This window comes from Anguilla anguilla, chromosome 11 (genome assembly GCF_013347855.1).
Source record: "Anguilla anguilla isolate fAngAng1 chromosome 11, fAngAng1.pri, whole genome shotgun sequence".
Taxonomy (NCBI): Eukaryota; Metazoa; Chordata; class Actinopteri; order Anguilliformes; family Anguillidae; genus Anguilla; species Anguilla anguilla.
In genome coordinates this window covers 13154505-13174582 of record NC_049211.1, presented here as the reverse complement: position 1 = coordinate 13174582, position 20078 = coordinate 13154505, and the positions used below count along the sequence as shown (strand labels likewise).

At 38.6% G+C, this 20078-nt stretch overlaps 1 long non-coding RNA gene across 1 annotated transcript; it reads right to left on the bottom strand.

The window, feature by feature from the left end:
- Window positions 1-1570: 1570 nt before the first annotated feature.
- Window positions 1571-19899, bottom strand: LOC118208529. Its single transcript, XR_004761579.1, has 3 exons — window positions 19838-19899; window positions 19705-19740; window positions 1571-1673 (listed from the first exon to the last, which is right to left on the bottom strand). It is a non-coding gene; the product is annotated as an uncharacterized LOC118208529 (long non-coding RNA).
- Window positions 19900-20078: the final 179 nt, after the last annotated feature.

Genomic DNA, 20078 nt, shown 5'->3' with positions numbered 1-20078 from the left:
TTCCAGCAAATGAGCCTTTTATTTTCTCCTGCGCTCTTATTCTGTCACTTTTGTCTCTGTCGTGAGGCCCTGCTACTGCACTGTCTACACTGCAGTTGAATTCATTCATTATTTTTTTCCCATATTCATTAATGAATTCAAGTGCAGGGTAGACAGTTGGCCAAACACTGTTCTTCCATATGTAAAAAAAGAATTCAATAATAAATGATAAACTGTTAAAATATATCAATTAAAATATATATACTGTTAACAATGTCCCTTTTAAATATTTTCTTTTGGTTTGATGATGACATTCTTGCCATTAAAAACTGTAATGTGGTAAAATTGTAGAGCATGATAGGTGTTCATGAAGTCATAAGAAAATGGTAGCTGTTGGAAAATAATGGTAGCATAACTCAGGTTTATGAGTTTAATTATTTAAATATGTGTACTTTAAATTATTAATGATTTCAGTGAAACAGAGGTTCATTTCAAAATGCATGACTGTTATGAGTTAAATACTACCACAATGAGGCGTTCCTTCTGCTAAAAAAAACTAATGCATTATGCAGCCTCATCACAAGGGGGCATACGTTCCTCTATATTTATAAGTTTACCTGCTTTTTATATTTAGAGACCACTGAGATCTTGTCTCCATTTTGAGTGTTTCATAACACTCACACCCTCAGAGACAGCTGGGGTACCCTTTTCTGCGCCCTGAGAGCTCAAAACTGTCACTCACTGTGCGCTTAATCCCTGCGGCAATGACACCCACTGATCCAGTGAGGGGCACACACATGCATGCACACACACACGCACGCACACACACACACACACACCATGTTTGCATTCTATTCTTTTATACACATTTCTTACATGTTACTTTGCTAAATGACAGAAGCACCGTAATACACACGTATTGTCACGTCTACACCTATCCTTCAATGCAAACTACATGGTTATTGTCAATATGTTATGCATATATGTATTTAGAATTTGTAGAATTTGTAACTATGGTTATACCATAGTCAACTTGCGCTGGGGCTAATTTGCACTGGAGCCTGTCAGGGAATGTTGTTAATATTCATGGTAAAGTTTTCTGAGGACTGATTAGGAAAATTAAGAGAATAGAGTTGGCACAGGTAAGGTATGAATGGATTTGATTACTTGTGATTGCTTTCAGTTCAAAACATTGTTTCTGTGTCTATACAACATTAAGACATTCTATTTTGTAAACTGTGCTAAACGTGGACATATGTGTATGAGACAGAATATGATTCAGTGCCATTTGTAGTTTATGCATTACTGTACATGCCATTTTGTCTTATTTAAATTCTTTGGCAGTACTTCTACCCGGAGGATCATTTATATGTTTTCACAACTCCATTAGAAGCACTGTGCTGGGAGCATTGCATTTAAATCCATCTCTCTCTTGTTCCCAGATCAAACACACCTCAGTCAGCAGAAAAAGTGAGTTTACTCACTTGAATGCTCCTGTGCTGTTAGAGGAAAGATTTATGAGGGCTCATGCCCCTGGAGCTTACAGCTCTGCCGTCTGCAGTAATGTCCTCTCCGTCTGAGACATCCATCCTTCCATCCCTCCATCATCCATCCCTTCATCACAGGCCTCAGCGTATCCTAGGTGACAGAGAGGTAGGTACTGCATCCGCAAAACAGCCCACACAGTTATCAACCTGTAAGGACAACAAGACAGGACTTAATGAACACAGGAACTTTTAATGCACAGGTAAGTTTGTACTTTTTCAACAGGCTAATATGTACCTCTCTCTGAAGTGCTTGTACACTGTTGAATTGGATAAATTTCTGATCTTTTCATATGTCTTAGAGCTAAAACATTTCCGTTAAAATAAAAACAGCCAACTGCACTCTTAAATTCTTGAATTATTTTTTTTTTCTGAAGAAAATGTGGGTTTGTGTGTTGTTTTCATATTATTTGAATATAAATGAAGCGGTGTAGCTGTACAATAGTAGCTGCTGGTGTTGTTATGAGAACTCTCCACTTTAATGACCAGCCCGTTTAACTGAAATCAATCGGCAGCTTGTGGCTACCTCGTCCCACCCCTAGTTCCTAAATTCTGCTTGACACGGGCTAATCTAACAGAAATCATTCATTCTCAAGAGCACAGCGTTCGCATTGCAAGAGAAATGGGAAAAATCTGAGAGTATAATTTTCACTTAATTATTTTTCTTTAGTCAGTGGTGGTAGTGGTGGTGGGTAGTTTTCATTGGCTTGCGACTTTGAGTTGCCATTTTCTCCATTTGCCAAAATCTTGATGGAAAGGCAGTACTCTGGCTGAAAGTGATTTCTGGCTGAAGGATTCATGAGAATATATACACTATAGTGGTGCCTGTGTATTAAGATCTCTTTGTATCATCCAAAAACAAAAGTGGTTCTATATCAAATCAAATCAAATCAAATCAAATCAAAATCTGGAACTAACTCTTTTGCTTGTGAAGCAAACTTAAGAACAAAAATAAATTTATTTCAGGCCTGAATGCAGCATGAGTATGAGTTACGACCATCTTTAAGGTACAAATATTTAGCATCTTTAAGGTACAAATATTTAGCATTTTTAAGGTACAAATCTTTAGCATCTTTAAGGTACAAATATTTAGCATTTTTAAGGTACAAATCTTTAGAATCTTTAAGGTACAAATATTTAGCATCTTTAAGGTACAAATCTTTAGCATCTTTAAGGTACAAATACATACAACTGAAAGTAATGAAATAAACCAACTAAATATAAATAAGACATGTCATTGAAAACCAGTGGCGCTGGGAATATTTGTACACATTTGTATGTGTGTGGTTGTGTGTGTGCGTGTGTGTGTGTGTGTGTATATGTGTGGTTGTGTGTGTGTGTGTGTGTGAGCATGTGTGTGGCTATGTGCAAAGAGCTATGGTGGTGTGTTCCAGTCATTGGCTATTTGAGTGATTGAAATATTCCTTTCACATGTGAACAAAGAAATATAATGCTGAGATACTATAATCAGCCTCCTTAGTCCATAATTATTCTTCTTCAGTGAGTCAGTCACAAATGACTGGAAAAGATATTCTTTTGTAAATTTTCTTTAAATGCTGTATTGCTTAATTCAGTGTTTTAACAGGTTAAATTACTCTCTTTGGTAAACTCATTAATTTTCACTTCAGCATATGAATCTATCTTTTTAGTCTGGGATAAGACAATTTTATACATATTAAAAGGAAAAAATACCACTCCTTTTTGGAAAAAGTTATTTGGAAGTTCTAAAATAATTTTTTGGTGAGCCTGGGGTGAGATGGCTACCCTGCATCATGCCAATGGGTGCTACTCATTGATGGTGAACAGTGATTGAGGTGAGTCAGATATTTCACCTTTAATGTTAATTTTGTATGTATCGTGAAGTCTTGTAAAGCCTTGTAAATGTATGCAAAGCCTTACACCCAGTCTTGAGCAACCAAGTGCCATTGATGGGCTGCCAGTTTGACTGGGCTAGGTTCGCACTTTCTTTTAAATTATATGTTCTGTTTTTGGATCTTAAAGCCTGCTCACTTTACCTTTGGCTCAGTATTCTTCTGAAATGAATTATAATGAGAAAAATATGTGGTTGGCTACAGTTAAGATCCAAATTTAGGCCTCCTTTTTAAATGTAAACCTTTTTTGACAGCAGCTTTTAATTAGCCACATTACAGCATAGCACTGCATACTTGAGAGAGGGCCTTATGTGTTTCTGTGAGTGGAAGATCATAAATAACATCAATTGGGTATTTGTGTTGAGAGATTGTTTGAAGTGTGGAGTGTCAATGAAAGTTAGAGCTCCAGCCAGTCTCCTCCTTGGTGTACATTAGAGAATTTGGCATGAGCCAGTAATGGATGTTCTATGCTATTGTCAAAGATATCATTCATCAATATATGCATGCATAGAATGTGATATTTCATGCATAGAATGTGATATTTCATGTCTCGTCTTCAAAACAGACATCGGCATCCACAGCAAACTTAACACTTTAAAGCAAAACTGCAAGGGAACTTTGTAGCTCTTTGCAGCCTACCATGCCAGGGGATTTGAACTTGTGACTGCTGAACTGTCAGAACACAGGCTCAGTTGACACTCTTGGGTATCTTTTGACATCCCCTCCCCCATCTTTAGCGCTTCTGCGGGAATTAATATTTCCTTTAATTATTACCCCAAACTCTCAACCCAAAAAAAGCATAGCGGTTAGGAAGCTGGGTAAAAATTCTTAACCCAATTGCTTCAGGAAAATTTCCAATGGATAATATGCATAAGAAAAAAAAAGTTGTAAGCCATGGTAGCATACTCTGGATACAGGCGTCTGCTAAGGAAAATAAATAAAATACGGAAACGTCGGCTGTGGTACGATCTATCATTTTCGCTCTGAGATCCCAGACGTGAGCGTTGGGCCTTGCCAAACGTCAACCGCACCGTGACGCCTGTCCGTCTGCTGCCGCACGCTGCTGCCAGGGAGGTCCCCGCACTCCCTAACCGGCCGTCTGGCTGCCCGAACCAGTGCCAGTCTGCCTCCGTGCCAGTGCTGTCTGTCATAAACGGGGATCACCAGTCGCCTCCGTGTGAGTGCTGTCATCACTGTGAATCACTGGTCACCCCTGCACAAGAGCTGCTGTCCTCTGAAGGTCCGGTCCACCTTCAACCTTCCATCAAACTGCAGTGCCTTTTGTCGTTAACAGCTGTGTTTTAGTTTAAGTCTGAAGGAAGATTGCACTTACTCACTACTGAGGTACATTTTCCGTGTGTATGTGTGTGACAAAGAGAGAGAAGGAGAGAGACAGACAGAGAGAGAGAGAGAGAGAGAGAGAGAGGTAGACAGAGAGAGAGAGAGAGAGAGAGAGGTAGACAGAGAGAGAGCGATAGAGATTGTGTGTGGGTATGTGTGTATGCGTGTGTGCGTGATAAACTTCTCCAGAAGGACTGGCTATTTGTGCATATGTTTCTGCTTTGCTCTGCTCTAATGAGTGACTTCAGGGCATACCAAAGCCTCCCAGGTTCCCTCCCAGCCTCCCATAGGCCCATAGACCCAGGGATCTGGAAGCGTACCATGGTCCCCCATTACATGCCAAAACAAGCATCGCCTGTCTGCGAACGTTTTTCTGCCTTCCGAACAGTCACTGTTCCTGCATAAATCTCTCAGGGAAGGCCTGGTGGTGGCGCTGTGGCCTAACCACTGAAGAGCTGTTATTTCCATGGGGGAAATTACAACTCTTGATTTTTACAATACTTAGTAAAAATTTCAACATTTAGATTTTTGATTCATGCGCATCTTTACAAGTTTGATGGTATTGGAATAATTACATGGTGTAAGAACTGAAAACAGTGATGTTTGCCTCAGTTCTTTATTTGGATCAAAGAACACTAAATAGCTATTAATTGTTACGCACCGCTTTCCTGGAAATGACAACAAACCCTTCATTTACTTTGCTCAGACCCTACTCATGGTAACACACTTTGCACATTACCCATATATTCAGCCAGACTGGATGAGCATTCGATTCCTCAGCTGTGAGCACTGTAGCAGTTTGCGATTCAAACCTGCAGCCACCTATAAGCCCTGATTGTTAACCACAATGCCAGGATTCTGTGACATCCCCATGGTTCTGTCCTTGTCATACAGTCAGGTCCCAGGGTGTGAAGGTCACATCATGCATTTTTTTCCCCAGCTCCTGAGAGCATTATGGGGGATATGGTCAGCTAGCCACAAGCAGGGGCTCCTGTCCTTTGAGGTGAGGCACCTCTGTTCACCTGAGCAGACAGATGCCAGTCTGCATCTGATGACATCACTGTGGGAGTCAGCTGGCTAATCAGCTTGTTACAATGATGATATTTCTGAAGGAGGCGTCTCAGCGTATTACACTGATGACATCACAGAGAGAGGTAGAGGGCTACTCAGTTCATTACACCGATGACATCACCGAGAGAGGTGGCTTGTTACAGTTTATTATTCTAATAGCATTACATTGATGAGTATACATGCATACCTATGTGAATAATGGTATTTACAAAATGTGTTTAAAAAATCCAAGAAATATATATTTTCCAGACAGACAGTTCATATCATGTTTTTTATAATGCGTTATATTAATTATAACAGACCAACTTCCTTTGAATAGAGAAATGCATAGTTTTATTGATTATGTTGTCTCAAAGCAAAATGATCTCTTGTACTTGCTGTTGATCTGTATTTTGATTGTCCTAATCACAGTGTATCTATTGTTTGCACACTGAGGCAGCGAGTGGGTGATTATCGCAGTCCTCTAACTACACAACATATTCAGGTTTTCTGTGTCTGCCTGCACCATCTAACAGTATATGTTTGCCATCTGTGTTTCTGCAGATCAATACTCAGGTTTATTCAATTGTCCGATGAGCTGCCATAGGCCAGACTATGCAATTCGTTGTGTGTCTGTTTGCTTCCATTCAAAAAAACAGAGCAAGAACGTGTTAAGCCGGTCTGTCTCCTGCTCTGATCCATCCTCTGCTTTCCACATACAGAGGTAAACTGTCAGTGAGGTAGACCAGAGCCCAAAGCAAGTTTGCCGTTCAGTCCCGCGAGTCAGGACAGATTAGATCTGATTGGATTGTTGGTGCCATATGTGCCCCACAAACCCAGCACCTCCCTGTTCGCTCTAGCAGGCGGGAGGGTCGTCGGTCTCCCTGGGCAAAGGTTGCCATGGGAACGACCTCTGAATCCCGCAGTCGGCTGCTTTTAACCGGCCTCACTCATCTTAGGGCGGAATTATGCTGTATTCCTTTATGCCACTTCCATATTCTTCTGCTCCATTTCTTCACTGTACTCCAATCATTCACCCCCTCCATCCTGCCCTCCCTCCTTCCTTTCTCCTCTCTCACTCCCTCATGCAGTACTGATCCTCTCATTTTCCTGCAGTAGTTTTTTCACACTGCCTACACTCATCAAATGAATCTCTCTCTTTCTCTCTCTCTCTCTCTCTGCCCATTCATAACAAATATGCATTCACTGCTATGTAAAATTATGTTTGTGTTTAAAAATCTAAAAAGTATTTTCATTTCAGTGTAATATTCGCATTTCAAAAAAGACAAGTATCAATTGGAAGAACACATCTTACATTTGAATGAAAATGGTTTGAGTTCATTCCGTCATTATGTACAGTATGCTCATTAAAATATCCTTTGAATGAAACGTAGTAACACTAATTGCACAGATTGCACAGGCAACGTAGAACATAACTCCCCCTTGTAAGAGTGAACACACACGTGGTGGCTTTCCAACCACATTATATGTGATCTCAGCCACTTCCTTAGTTTCTGGAAAATGAAAAACTGTAAGTCATCTTCAATAATCTGTTGTTTTTCCATTATTACATTCTCTTTCATTTTTAATTGCTGTTTTACTGTTTGAATGGTGAAGCCATACTTATAATCCTTTTTTCTTCCTTGCCAAATGAATGCAATAGTAATAATACAGTTCCTTAATTGCATTGCTTTAAATAGGTTTTTATTTTAAATTTTTAATTCAACTCTTTTGAGTCATTAACACAGGGAATATTATGTGTTTAAATATACTATTAAAAAGGCTGAACGCTTGACTTGTATTAAGGCGCAAGGGGGAAAGCAATGGACCGTCAACAAGTTTGCAAGATGAGTTTCAAGAACTTTATGCAAAGCAACCAATGAGCCCTTAGAAGATCAATATGCTTTATGTCAACAGTCTGTCATGGGATATGTCTATCAATGTCCCTTAAGGCATTATCACAACATAGCATATTAGAACGTGGGGAAGGCCTATACGACTGTCACCTTTCACGATTATGATGCATTTTTTGCCTGATGCCTAAAGAAACATTATGCTTATAAATTATGAATTATGCTTACATAATTAAAGCATGGGAATTATGCAAGTATCCATTTTCAAAACAGTCACTGATAAGACCCAGTGAAAAGACAAAGCTCCTGGCCATCTCGGCTGTCAGTCTGAATATCAGCAGTTCTCCACTGAGTGTCCAATGCAATTAGGGGTTAAGTACTATACAATTAGGGGTTAAGTATGAAGTGCTCAAATCATAAAATGGCACCCTCGGCTAAATGAGGAGGAAGTTAAAAAATGAACACAAACATAAAACATTATCCATCTCATACATTACATGCCAGCAGATTTATTTATTTTACATATGCTGCTAGATTTCTATAGACCACAAGAAAAAAGTTACAATTAACGACTCTCGAAGAAAAACACACATACACGCACACATGCACGCACATGCACACACATGCACACACACACACACACACACACACAGACACACACTGTGATGAACATAGCTGAGGGCGAACCAGTCATCAGAAAGTGTAAGGGAAAACAGACAGAGGCCCTGACCACTAATCTCACTGAAAAAGTGAATCGCCCAAAATTATTTGCATTTTCCAAGAAGCATGTGGCGAATGTGGTAAAACTCTGTCCAAGCAGGAAAATACGGTCTAAAGAATCCTTAAGAAACACTTTCACCAAATAGGGAATTGGTATTTTGCTGCAGAATAACATTCAAAATACACTGGGTTTAACTCATGGTTCCAGGAGATGGACATTCTACCCAGCAGCAGTGCATAAAAGGACTTTAGGACATTGTTGGAAGACATTAACTGTTTGGAGAAACAGTGGGTTTCTCACTGCACAACATGACACAAACACAATTGACCATGTCTCGTGGTTTGAGAGAAGGGACTCTAGACATCACAAAAATAAATTTGAGCAGTTGGTTGGGTAGTTTAGAACATTGATTTTCTGCCTGGTCCAGGGCAAAGGCTATCCTTTACTGGCCCACCAATACCATTTTCAGCAGCCATGTAGCATTGCTCCCTGGTCTCCCAGCCAAGTTCCCGCCAAGGTTCACCTCAGCTATCTGAGGCAATAGAGTGCTAGAGTGCTCACAGCGAATCTACTTCATCATAGGCTGCTTTTTTTTTTGTGTTTCTGCCCATTTTTTGTTTTTTACATGATATCTGAGCACAATTATCTTCTCACACTATGTACTGTACTTATCTCACATTAAGCAGCGAGCCACAGTCATCAGAAGGGTTGATAAAAAAGGAAGATAAATGTAATTTATCTTGTAAATGTAAAGTGTAATATGTGTATTAGAAGCATTGGCATGGTGGCATTTGACAGGGGTTTGGCATGAATCAAATTGAATTGTGCTCTTTGATGACGTACTGCCCTGCACTGTTTTTTTTATTTGTATTTTATTTATTTATTTATTTATTTATTTTTTGAATGATTGTTAAATGTATTTCCAAAAGAAGTTTGTTTATATAATGTGTTGTTTGTCAGGTCCAAACTCACTGCTTAATTAGACCATGCCACTTTTTAAATTCCAAATGACAATACTCTCACCAAGACTTAATTCTTTACTCAGAAATGCGTATAATTTGTCACCCATTGCTTGCATTTATGTGCCTGATTAGGACTGAGAATTATTTAGAATATATTGCAGCCGCTGGGTAGTAATTTCTATTGCAATTTCAACAACCATTACATCTTTAGTCTTATGAAACATGATTACTTTTGTGAAACAGGCTTCTGAAATCCATGACAACCTCATTTACAAACTGCTGATTTTAATCCGCTTCGTCAAAGTCAACAAAATACAACTTCCATTTGTTAAATTTTTAGACTCACTTGAGTTAATAGTTTTCTTCATTTTATTTTTCCTTACGTCAAGTAGACACATTGAGAATGCGCTACTGATATTTCCAATGGCATTTAACACCAGAGGTGGGTAAGCCGGCTTCAAAGAGTAAAAAGACTGACCATGTATTTGCTCCACCACCATACACTAAACCAGCTGATTACAATAATTAGTTCTCCTATCATGCTGAAGAGTTATGCTAATTAGAATCAGCTGGTTTAGTGTATGGTGGTGGAGGAAATACATGGTCAGTCTTTTTACAATTTGAAGCCGGCTTACCCACCTCTGTTTAACACACGCGCGCGTACATACATAAGTATGGGTGAGAAAACTGAATTTACGACACCTATATCGTCATTTTAGAGTTTACCTAACATACAACTGCTTAAACCTATATAAACCAGGGTTTCACATAGTTGAGCCTATGAGTTTCACAAGTTATGAAGACTGCTGATTATGAACGACATTATCTACTTTCATGGATCTCAAATCACATACTGAAGGGAAGGAAAATTGATGACATAAAAAGAAGACGCCGTTTTTTTTGGATCTTGGCATGCGTCCAAATGGTGTTTTATTACCCCACTAATTGTATCGTTCCTTAGTAGGGATTCTCTGTAGTCCTGTAGTTACCCATAGCTTGTGGCGTTTGGACACAACTCTTACACTGCTAGAGGAACAGCGTAAAATGGCTGTTATGTTACAATTTCTGGTTAGGACGTTATTGGATCCTGTTGTGCTACAACATGGTTGGCGAGTGGATTTGTTGTCTCCTGTCTTCTAATTTATTTTCCCTATTTTATTTTGGACTATGGGACGTTTCACCGACTCATTGGAGAAACGTACACATAAATAACTTTAAAGCAGAAAACCAAGGCCAACGCCTACTCGGCACCGGCCTGGCAGAAGTGCTCACAGAAGACCAAGATGGGCTCCATCTTGGATCCATGTGGTGTGTGGAGTAGGTGAGTTGCCAATGCCCTGGTTTCTGGTTTGGGGACTGCTTGTCCGCATATGGCTAAAGACCTTCAAGTTTGTTTTATCTTCGTATTTAAGATTGCTATACTTGACTTGTATGAACTTGAACATGTTGAAGTAACACTGAACTATTGGTAAACACTGTCAGTTTCTTTCACTGGATATTTCAGCAGCTGAGTGCCTTTGTGCCAAATAGTCATATTAAAATCAAGTACAGGAAAAATACAAACAAGAGTAGTTGTTTTTAATAGTGTTTATTATTTGCCGGGTTACATATGCTGTGGACCAGTGTGGGGTTAACCCTTATGTTTGGGGTCTCCCGGATGAGAAACCTGCGTACACTTTCTCAGGCTACGGTCGGTCACGGATGGAGAGGAAGCTTGCCAAGAAGCAGGCCACTTTTCTATTCTCCCTATCAAATTCAAATTTAAATGTGCTTCAAACTGTAAAACTAAACTGCTACACATTACTGTACAACTACTGATATCTTTAAGCTTAGATAAGCTTAACACATTTTGAAATGTTTTCTCTGAAAACAATTTGTAAGAACACATTTTACATTAGCATATTATGAGAGATAAAAATTGTTAGACAAAAATAACTGGCAGTTTTAAACCGGGTTAGTGTGACATTGGCTGTGTAATTTATTTATTTATTTATTTATTTACCAAATATTGTATATGTTTTTACCCCAATACCAGTGTATGTTGTGGTAACTTATTTGGAGTAGTGTAGCATGATGTCAGCGATCTGGGCTTCTAAACGCCAAGGTTGTCGGTTTGAATCACAGGTGCAGCACTGCCGTTGCATCTTTGAGCAAGGCACTTATCCTGAATATTGTGTTCTGAAGGTACATGTGTTTAAGTATTGACAGGTAGAACTCCTGAGATGGGGGAAGGGGTAATCCTGCTTTTGTTTAACTCCACCAAAAATACACACTGTTCACATATATCGTCATGTATCGTCCCCAATGACAATAAGTGGGAAATTAAAATTGTTTTTCCGACTCTAGATGGCAGTATTGAAGCAGTTTGATCATCAATTTGTTCACCGTGTTGGAAAAATCCGATTTCTCTTCAAAGAAACATTAGGAAGTAATTTGCATTTTTATTAATTACTGCAGAGTTCTGTATTACATGTGGGTTTGACATAATTATGAAAAAAATAATTTCAGCTTAGTAAAACAGCGTACCTTAATAATTTAACTGATTTCACTGTTAGAATTCAGATGAATTCAAAAAAGTTCCTTAAACCCTCATTTGACTTTATGGGGGTGTGTAAAATCCATAGTTTATTTTGTGATCCATTATATATTCATTTTAGAATATAAGACTCCCGCTTATGTCATACAAATGACAAATTAATGCAGAAATTAAAATGAGCAAAAGGTACATGTAGATATTTAATTATTTAAAATTAACAGCTGCATGAAATACTGTTTAACACACTTTTCTCACAGAATAAAATGCAATTATAATGACTTTTAATACTAATATCTGAATTATTTATTTTCAAATTCAAGCATTGCCTAACGTGCCAAAGTGTTAGATAAAAACTATGTAATATTGAGTGAATCTCATTACCAATAGAGGACAGTGTGCAGTTGCATTCGGAATGAATGGCCCTCTTTTAGTTTAGCTATCAACCGACTATGAACGAATCCATGGGACAGATTATCACTGAAAGCAATTTGTGTGATTAATGATATAGTTCCAAGACCAGTCAAGCCCATTGCAATTGGACTGTTGCCCACCCTTTTTTTCTTAATTGCATATATAAGCAGCTTGCAGTAACAATGCATGGATTTCAGTGTATAAAAACTGCCCTTTTAACCTGATTGATTGAAATGTGGTTCTGTAATAAGATCCTAATTTGTTGCGGCCCTGCTGTGGTAATTCTTAATGTACACATTAGAACCCTGTGCAGGATTTGCTGTGGATGTTTAATGCACACAGAGCTTCTGGCCAGAAGGTCTAATTTCTCCATGAAATATAGCACTCATTTTCTGTACTGTGTTGTAATGACAAGTCCATGTCCATCTGAGTTCCGTGTTCTGGCGGGTGGGGGGTGGGGGTGGGGTGGAGGATGGGCTTGGGGGGTGTATATCCAGAGGCATTTTCTCAGGCTTTTGAAGTTTGCTATGCTCAGAATGTGCACACTTTTGTGTACTACACTATTATGACTGACATATTCAAATGTACTGTGCATTTTGTATGATTAGACCTAATGCTTTCTGAGTGCCTATGAACTGAAAAAAGTGTAAAGTTCCTATGTCTGGTGGCATAGTGTGGGTTTTCTTCTAGTATCTTTCCAGTCGTTGTGTGTGTGTGTGTGTGTTTGTGCGTGCGTGCGTGCGTGTTTGTGTGTGTGTGTGCACGTGCGTGCGTGCGTGTGTACACACGTGTTTGTGTTTGTGTGTGTTTGTGCGTGCGTGTGTACACACGTGTTTGTGTGTGTGTGTGTTTGTGCGTGCGTGTGTACACACGTGTTTGTGTGTGTGTGTGTGTGTGTTTGTGCGTGCGTGTGTACACACGTGTTTGTGTGTGTGTGTGCGTGCGTGCGTACACACGTGTGTGTGTGTGTGCGTGCGTGTTTGTGTGTGTGTGCGTGTACACGCGCATGCATGTTGACGGGCTTCATGAGGCCAGGCACGGCTCTGTGCGGTTGCGCATTCATCAGCGTAAACCTGCCCCTGAGACACGGCGCTTTAATCTCTCTCCATCTGCCCACTTTCCCAACCGCACCGAGATGCTTCTGGAGCTATTCTGAGGCTTTCACAAGTAAAGGATTGTGCCAGATTTACTTACTTCTCATTTAATGTGATAACACTGAGTCATCGTAGCTTATACCCAGAGACCAGATCGATGTTAATGCATTTACTCTCTATATTCATCCAGTCAAAACCACGGGCTAATAATCCCGTAATGGCTCCACTACACCACACAAGGTACGATCTGGGATTTTCTTTTCATATTACTTCAGTTTCAGTGTATGTTCACACCTGGCTCAGCCAGTTTTTTTTTTTTTTGTGACCATTGGATATTTTAGGTACTTACAGAACTTTCTGACAACCTGTTGGATTTACAATAGGAAGGCTATACTTTGCCTGATTCCAATGAGGTTTGTACATTAACAGCCATTTCCTTTTCCCCTTCAAATTTACATTTTAAGTGTTTAGCATAAGCTCTTATCTAGAGGGACTTACACAGCTAACTTTCTTTTCATGTTATTTGTTCACAAACTTGGATTTACCCACCCTCTTCCTTGACCATTAAATCATGCTGCTTCCTGTTCCTTCCACACACTAGTGTGCACATTGAAAGAAAACAAATGTACACTCACTGGCCACTTTTAGGTACACCTGTCTAGCACCAGGTGGGACCCACTTGCCTCCAGAACAGCCAGACTTCTTTGCAGCTTCAATTCCATTAGTGCTGGTCAAATTACTTTGGTATCTTAGTCGATACTGACTGGATAGCATCCTGCAGTTACTGCAGATATTTGGGCCACACATTCATGCCTCTAACCTCCTGGTGGACTTCATCCCAAAGGTGCAATATTGGATTGAAATCTGAGGTATGTGCAGGCCATTGGAGTTAGCTGAAGTAAATGTCATGTTTGTGGAAACAGCTTGAGGTGATGTGTGCTTTGTGACATAGTGCATTATCTTGCTGGAAGTATCCGTTTGAAAAAGGGTAGACTGACCATAAAGGGATGCACATGATTAGCAACAATACCTGGGTGTGCTGTGGCACTGTAATAATGCTCATTTGGTATTAATGGGCCTATTGTGTACCAAGAAAACGTTCCCCACACAGTTACAACACCACTAGCAGCTTGCACAAGGCAGGATGGATCACAGGATTCATGCTGTTTACAACAAATTCTGACCATTCTATCTGCATGTCTCAGTAGAAATCGAGATCTGTCAGAACTGGCCATGTTTTTGCACTCTTCAGTCGTGCAATGTTGGTGATCATGTGCCAGCTGTAGCCTCATCTTCCTGTTCTTAGCTGACAGGAGTGGAACCCAGCGTCGTCTTCAGCCTCTGGAGCCCATCCGCTTCACGGTTTGACCTGTTGCACGTTCAGAGATGCCCTTCTGCACAGCACTGCTGTAAACTGCCGTTATATGAGCATCGGTGGCTTTTTTCTTTGCTTGAACAAATCTGCCCATTCTCCTCTGTGTTTTCGCACACAGAACTGCTCATTACGGGATGTTTTTGCTTATTGCACCAATCTCTGTGTACTCTAGAGACAGTAGTGCCGGGCTGCCCAACACTATTCCTGGAGATCTGCTGTCTTAGAGGTTTTCATTTCAGCCCTAATTTGGCACACCGGATTCTACCAGTTAGCAGCTCAACGAGATCTCTAGCTGTTGAATAAGAGTGCTTTGCTAGGGTTGGAGTGAAATCCTACAGGGCAGTAGATCTTCAGGAACCAGAAATCTCAGGAGTGCAGCTGTTTTTGAAATGGTGGAACCACCATGTCTGGTATCAGCAATCTTTCCATTTATATCATAATCATAGTCATTTAGAACACACATCTTGCCTGTTCAAATGTTTGTTCAAACAACAACTAAACGTTTTCGCCATGTTTGCATACTTTATATATTGCGTTTCAGCCACATGTTTAGCTGTTTGGAGGAGCGGGCTAGTTGCGTTAACGAGCAAGTGTATCTAATGAAGTTAGTGTTCGTACAAAAATGACCTGTTACTTTAAATTCCAAAGAGGAAAGTAATGTCACCTTACAAAAAATAACTTTTATATAAATAGCTTTCAACAACACTGTTGCGAAGAAGAAAAGGGAACAAAAAATAAAGGTTTATTAAAAAAAGATTCTCCTGTTATTTTATGTTGTTTTTAAAAATTCAACTGTGGTCACTTTAGGTTATTCCACAGATGTAGGAAGGCTTGTGTAGGCTTAACACACATTTAAAAAAATTATAATAAAAATAAAAAACTTACCTAAACTTTCCTCAGTGGTCTACAGGGGTTTGAGGGTTTCTATACTGGTTGTCTGGTAAAATTAAATTTTCCATGGATCTGCTCATTGCCAATTTGTAATTTTTTTTGTGTTTTGTTATGCGATTAATGGCCTAACTTTATATTTGAATGACTACCAGCACATTCTGTCATAAATAATGTTTCCCCTGAAGGTTATTTTATGTACTGTATTCACTGGGTGTTGATTATTTTTTATCTGTGCACAGTAAACTTACCTTTTTTGGACCAATCAATTAACTTTTGTTCAAAGTTTGGAAATTATGGTGATAACTGAACTTTGTGAAAATAATTACAAATACATTGTGACCCTTGTGTTAAAATCGAGGATCTGTCCCAAACTTATGTAGCACCAGCTGAGGTTTGGCTAGATTTAATTCCCTCCAAAGTTTGATGTTTGATCTAATTATTTAAATATTTAATAATCTCTTCATGAGCCTGTTGTTCAGATCTGTTTTAGGATCGAGAAAGAAGAATTTGTATATGATTGTAGTGAGGCACAGAACAGGAAAGAGTTACTGTCATTCACTGTGGAATGACCTGGACATTAGTGTTGTTTTCCCCAAATAAGAAAAAGAACAATGTCCCCACAGTGTCCTGCTGTTGTAAATCTTGAACTGTTTGGTGGTTATTTGTCTTGAAGTTTAAAACTGAAATCTTGTGCCAATTATGGATTTTCCAGAAGAAAAAAATGTTATTGGAAAAAAAAATCCTCTGGCAGGCCCAATAGCTGCAAAAATATAAATATTATTAATCAGTTCTTGGATAGCATAATGTTAGCAAACACGTTGATTTAATTCAGTTCTCAAAAATATGTGGAGTTGTTGATAAAATTCGAAATGAAATCATTTCTCCATCCACATCTTTCCAGTAAAGCACTTCCAATGGCCTGTTCCTCACAGGCCTTAGCCCCTGATTAACTGTTGAGTAATTGCTTTTGCTTATGATCTTTGTACTGGACTATGGCAGAAGAAAGCTTTAGAGATTCAACTTATTTTATGAATGGTAAACACAGATTAAGCTGTCAGTGGTGAAGACACACGGCAGCACTTGAGGGTTTTGTGATGCATACAGGCTCTGTTAGTGAAGGCTGCTCATTTCTGTCCCCCCCACCCCCACCCCCACCCCCCCACCCCAAACCAATTTTTGCCTTCACCACTCCTCTGTGCTGTTTTTCAGGACTATATCGCCATTACACCAAGAGGCACAAGACGTGCTTTATACTTTTAAAAAACAAAACAAAACAAAACAAAAAAAAAAACAGGCGTTCACCTGAAACTCTTTGTGGCTTGGCCCTTTCAGAGACATGAGTTCAAACGCGCTGCACCTTTGCCAACCTAAACTGACAAGCGGAATCGCTTATGCGTCGTGGTCCACCGTTTTACGGTCTCGTTCGTGGCTGCTCAAGGGCAGCTTCCTTTTCACGTGATTATTTTCCTCTAAATTTTTCATTTCTGCGAGCTGAGAAAATAAAGTTCCACCTTCTGAATGCATCCCACTGTGTGCCTTTGTGTTGCACCGGCATTATAAGCTGGCAAGGCCTTGCCTTTCACACGTGTACAGCCTTTATTAAACTAAGGTCACTTCTGTTTCACCAGTCATTTCTCAGCTGTTATGTCTTACAGAAAAGAAGTTGTCTTCCATTTAAAAAAAAAAAAAAAAAAAAAAAAAAATTTTTTTTTTTATGTGCAGAATTTAATTTAATCACAAAAACAGTTTCATAATATTTCAGCCATGCTCCGAACATTCATGTGAACAGCTGTCTGCAACATGCACATTGCACCACCGATCATTCGGTAAACAAAGAAGAAAATTTATCATGAATAAAATAAAACATGAAGCCGCTAAGAGGCCCTGCATGACAAATAAAATAATTCATTTGTAAAAATGGATTTCAGCCTGGATTGAATTAGAATTTTTCCTTAACTTTGACTTGCAAATGTCTTTCATGGATAAACACTTGCACTTAATTATATGTCAAAGTTAAGGACACATGCTGATTGAGTCATTCGCGATTATGTGAAGATTACTGATTGAAATGGTGGATCACACAGGATTGACAAATACATTTACATAGCAACAGTGGGCACTACATTGGAGTTGGAAAATGAACCTATTGCCACTTTTTATTTTTTATTTTAACAGGTATTAGTTATTAGCAGTAGTTATAAACCGTGTCATACGTGTACCATTTATAATCTCAGAGCTTTAACTGAAAACCAAAGATGTGCGTTTTAATAATTCACAGCTGTATTCTGAATGGTCAGAAATATTATTTTTCTCATCAGTTTTAAAGTTATTTTTAAAACCTGTAATTATGTTTTCATGACTGAACTACGGGGACAGTAAAAGCTAGAGACATTCAGAGTTAATTTATAGCACTATATACTCATGCAGTTTTGGAGAAAACCCAAAAAAAAGTTATGACGGGCAACAACATAATCTGTCTGGAATGGGAGAAACATTTGATGTTGTTTGTTTGTTTGTTACACAGTATAGCACCCAGAACTATAAAGAAAAAATAAAATCTTGTCACATAAAAATCTGATTTAAGTGCATTGCTGCATGCAGTACTGCATATTTAGATAAACCAATCAATAGTCATTAGTTGAGCGCTCACTAACTTAAATGGATGTCATTTATTCAGCAAATGATATTCTGGACCTCATAAAACGCAGTGAACCACTCATTGCAGCAAAAAGTAAATGCAAGCTATCCGCGGTACATATCACACAAACTATAGCTGTTTGGATGTTCTAATTGGCTTCTGTGGAGGACACTATTGTAATAACTGCAAAAAGAAAACTACATTCTGTTTGTCAAATATGAAGAAAAGATCAGTGAAATATCTGGGCATTAATCTGTTGCATTACATCTCCTCACGTTTTAGTGTTAGTCCAAATTGCTTTCCTATGTTCTGTATGAAAAATCTAAAAGAGTGATATTTGCTTAGTGATATCTGCTCACGAAGTGCGATAATCCGTTGTTGACTCACTTATGTCTATGAGAGTACAGCATAAAACTACTCTGGAGAGAACACCAAATTTCCCTGGGGTTAGCAAAGTGGATATATACATAATAAATGAATACATAATAAATAAACACTTTCCATTTGTACGTCATTTCAAAATAATGAACTTCTTTCATTTGTATAAATATTTTAACAATTTATATTTACTGTTTTGTATCTGACATTCAACAATATTTTAAATGGTTAAACAAATAGCCACTGAGCATACTGTATACAGTAAAAAGTTTGGCTACATCTCATTTACCGTAAATAGGACAGCTGAAGAAATATACAACCACCGCTGCCTTTTGAAAAAGTTATTGTATGTTATTTTATAAGTGGGAGGTATTAGTAGTAGTATATTTTTCCTCTTACTGTCCAAAATGTATTACATCATATAATAGTAATTTCAAATGTAATGTTTTTAGTATATAATGAGAGAGGATATATGCTACCACAGCAAACTAAATTTAAATAACTTGTGCTTTATTTTGTTTTAGATTCATTTAAACTTAGTTAAACTTTAGCATTACGTTAAGCGTTTCTACACTTTGGCAAATTTTCAACTGGAAGCCATGTCCCAGTGAGCTACTGGGTAATAAAATTTTATTATAAGAGCAAATCTTTTCTGTATAGGCTCTATACACAGCACCAGGTTTTACATTTAAGCATAAAGGACAGAGAACAAGTGGGTTGTATTCTAAATCCTTTTATAAAGTGGTCTCTATATTTGCTTGCTGGCGGACGGAGATTGTGTTGGGCCTTGTTAGAACGTCTGTTATTAATTTCCGTTACAATGCTGGGGAAAAGAGATTGGTAACACGGCCAGGAAAACCCTACTATACTGAAACACAATGGGATACCTTCAACATTTTATTTTAAATGAATTGAAATTCAGTTGAGTTATAGTGTGTGCCCTATTGTCGCATACAAATGTTTTACTTCCCCTGATATTGACATGAAAAGTATTAGCCTACAGCAAGCCAGTTGCGACTATCGAACGTAATTTGAACAATTCAAAAGTTAGGCTACTTACGTTATAGTCTTCACACGGCGAATTCCCTTTTATCACCTGTCAAGGCAGGAAATAATCAGTGAGGTGGATGGTATGACTGAAACATGAAATGTCAAATAATAATAATATGCATTAAAATTCCGCAAAGAGTCACCTTGCTTTTTGTGCTTATTGTTATTTTTCACATTTCTTATCATGCGCTCTGCTGGACCTTCCTAAAAACTAATGGACTAGTCATACATACGAGCTCAAAGCCTCTTCTTTATGTGTTTGATTGACAGCGGGGAAAATTGAATAATTTTATTAGGTGAGCATCCTTACTAGTGCGAAATAATTAAGTAAAATGCGACGTTTAAGTCGTATTGTGCTGTGACAGCGAACCATTAAGTGGTATT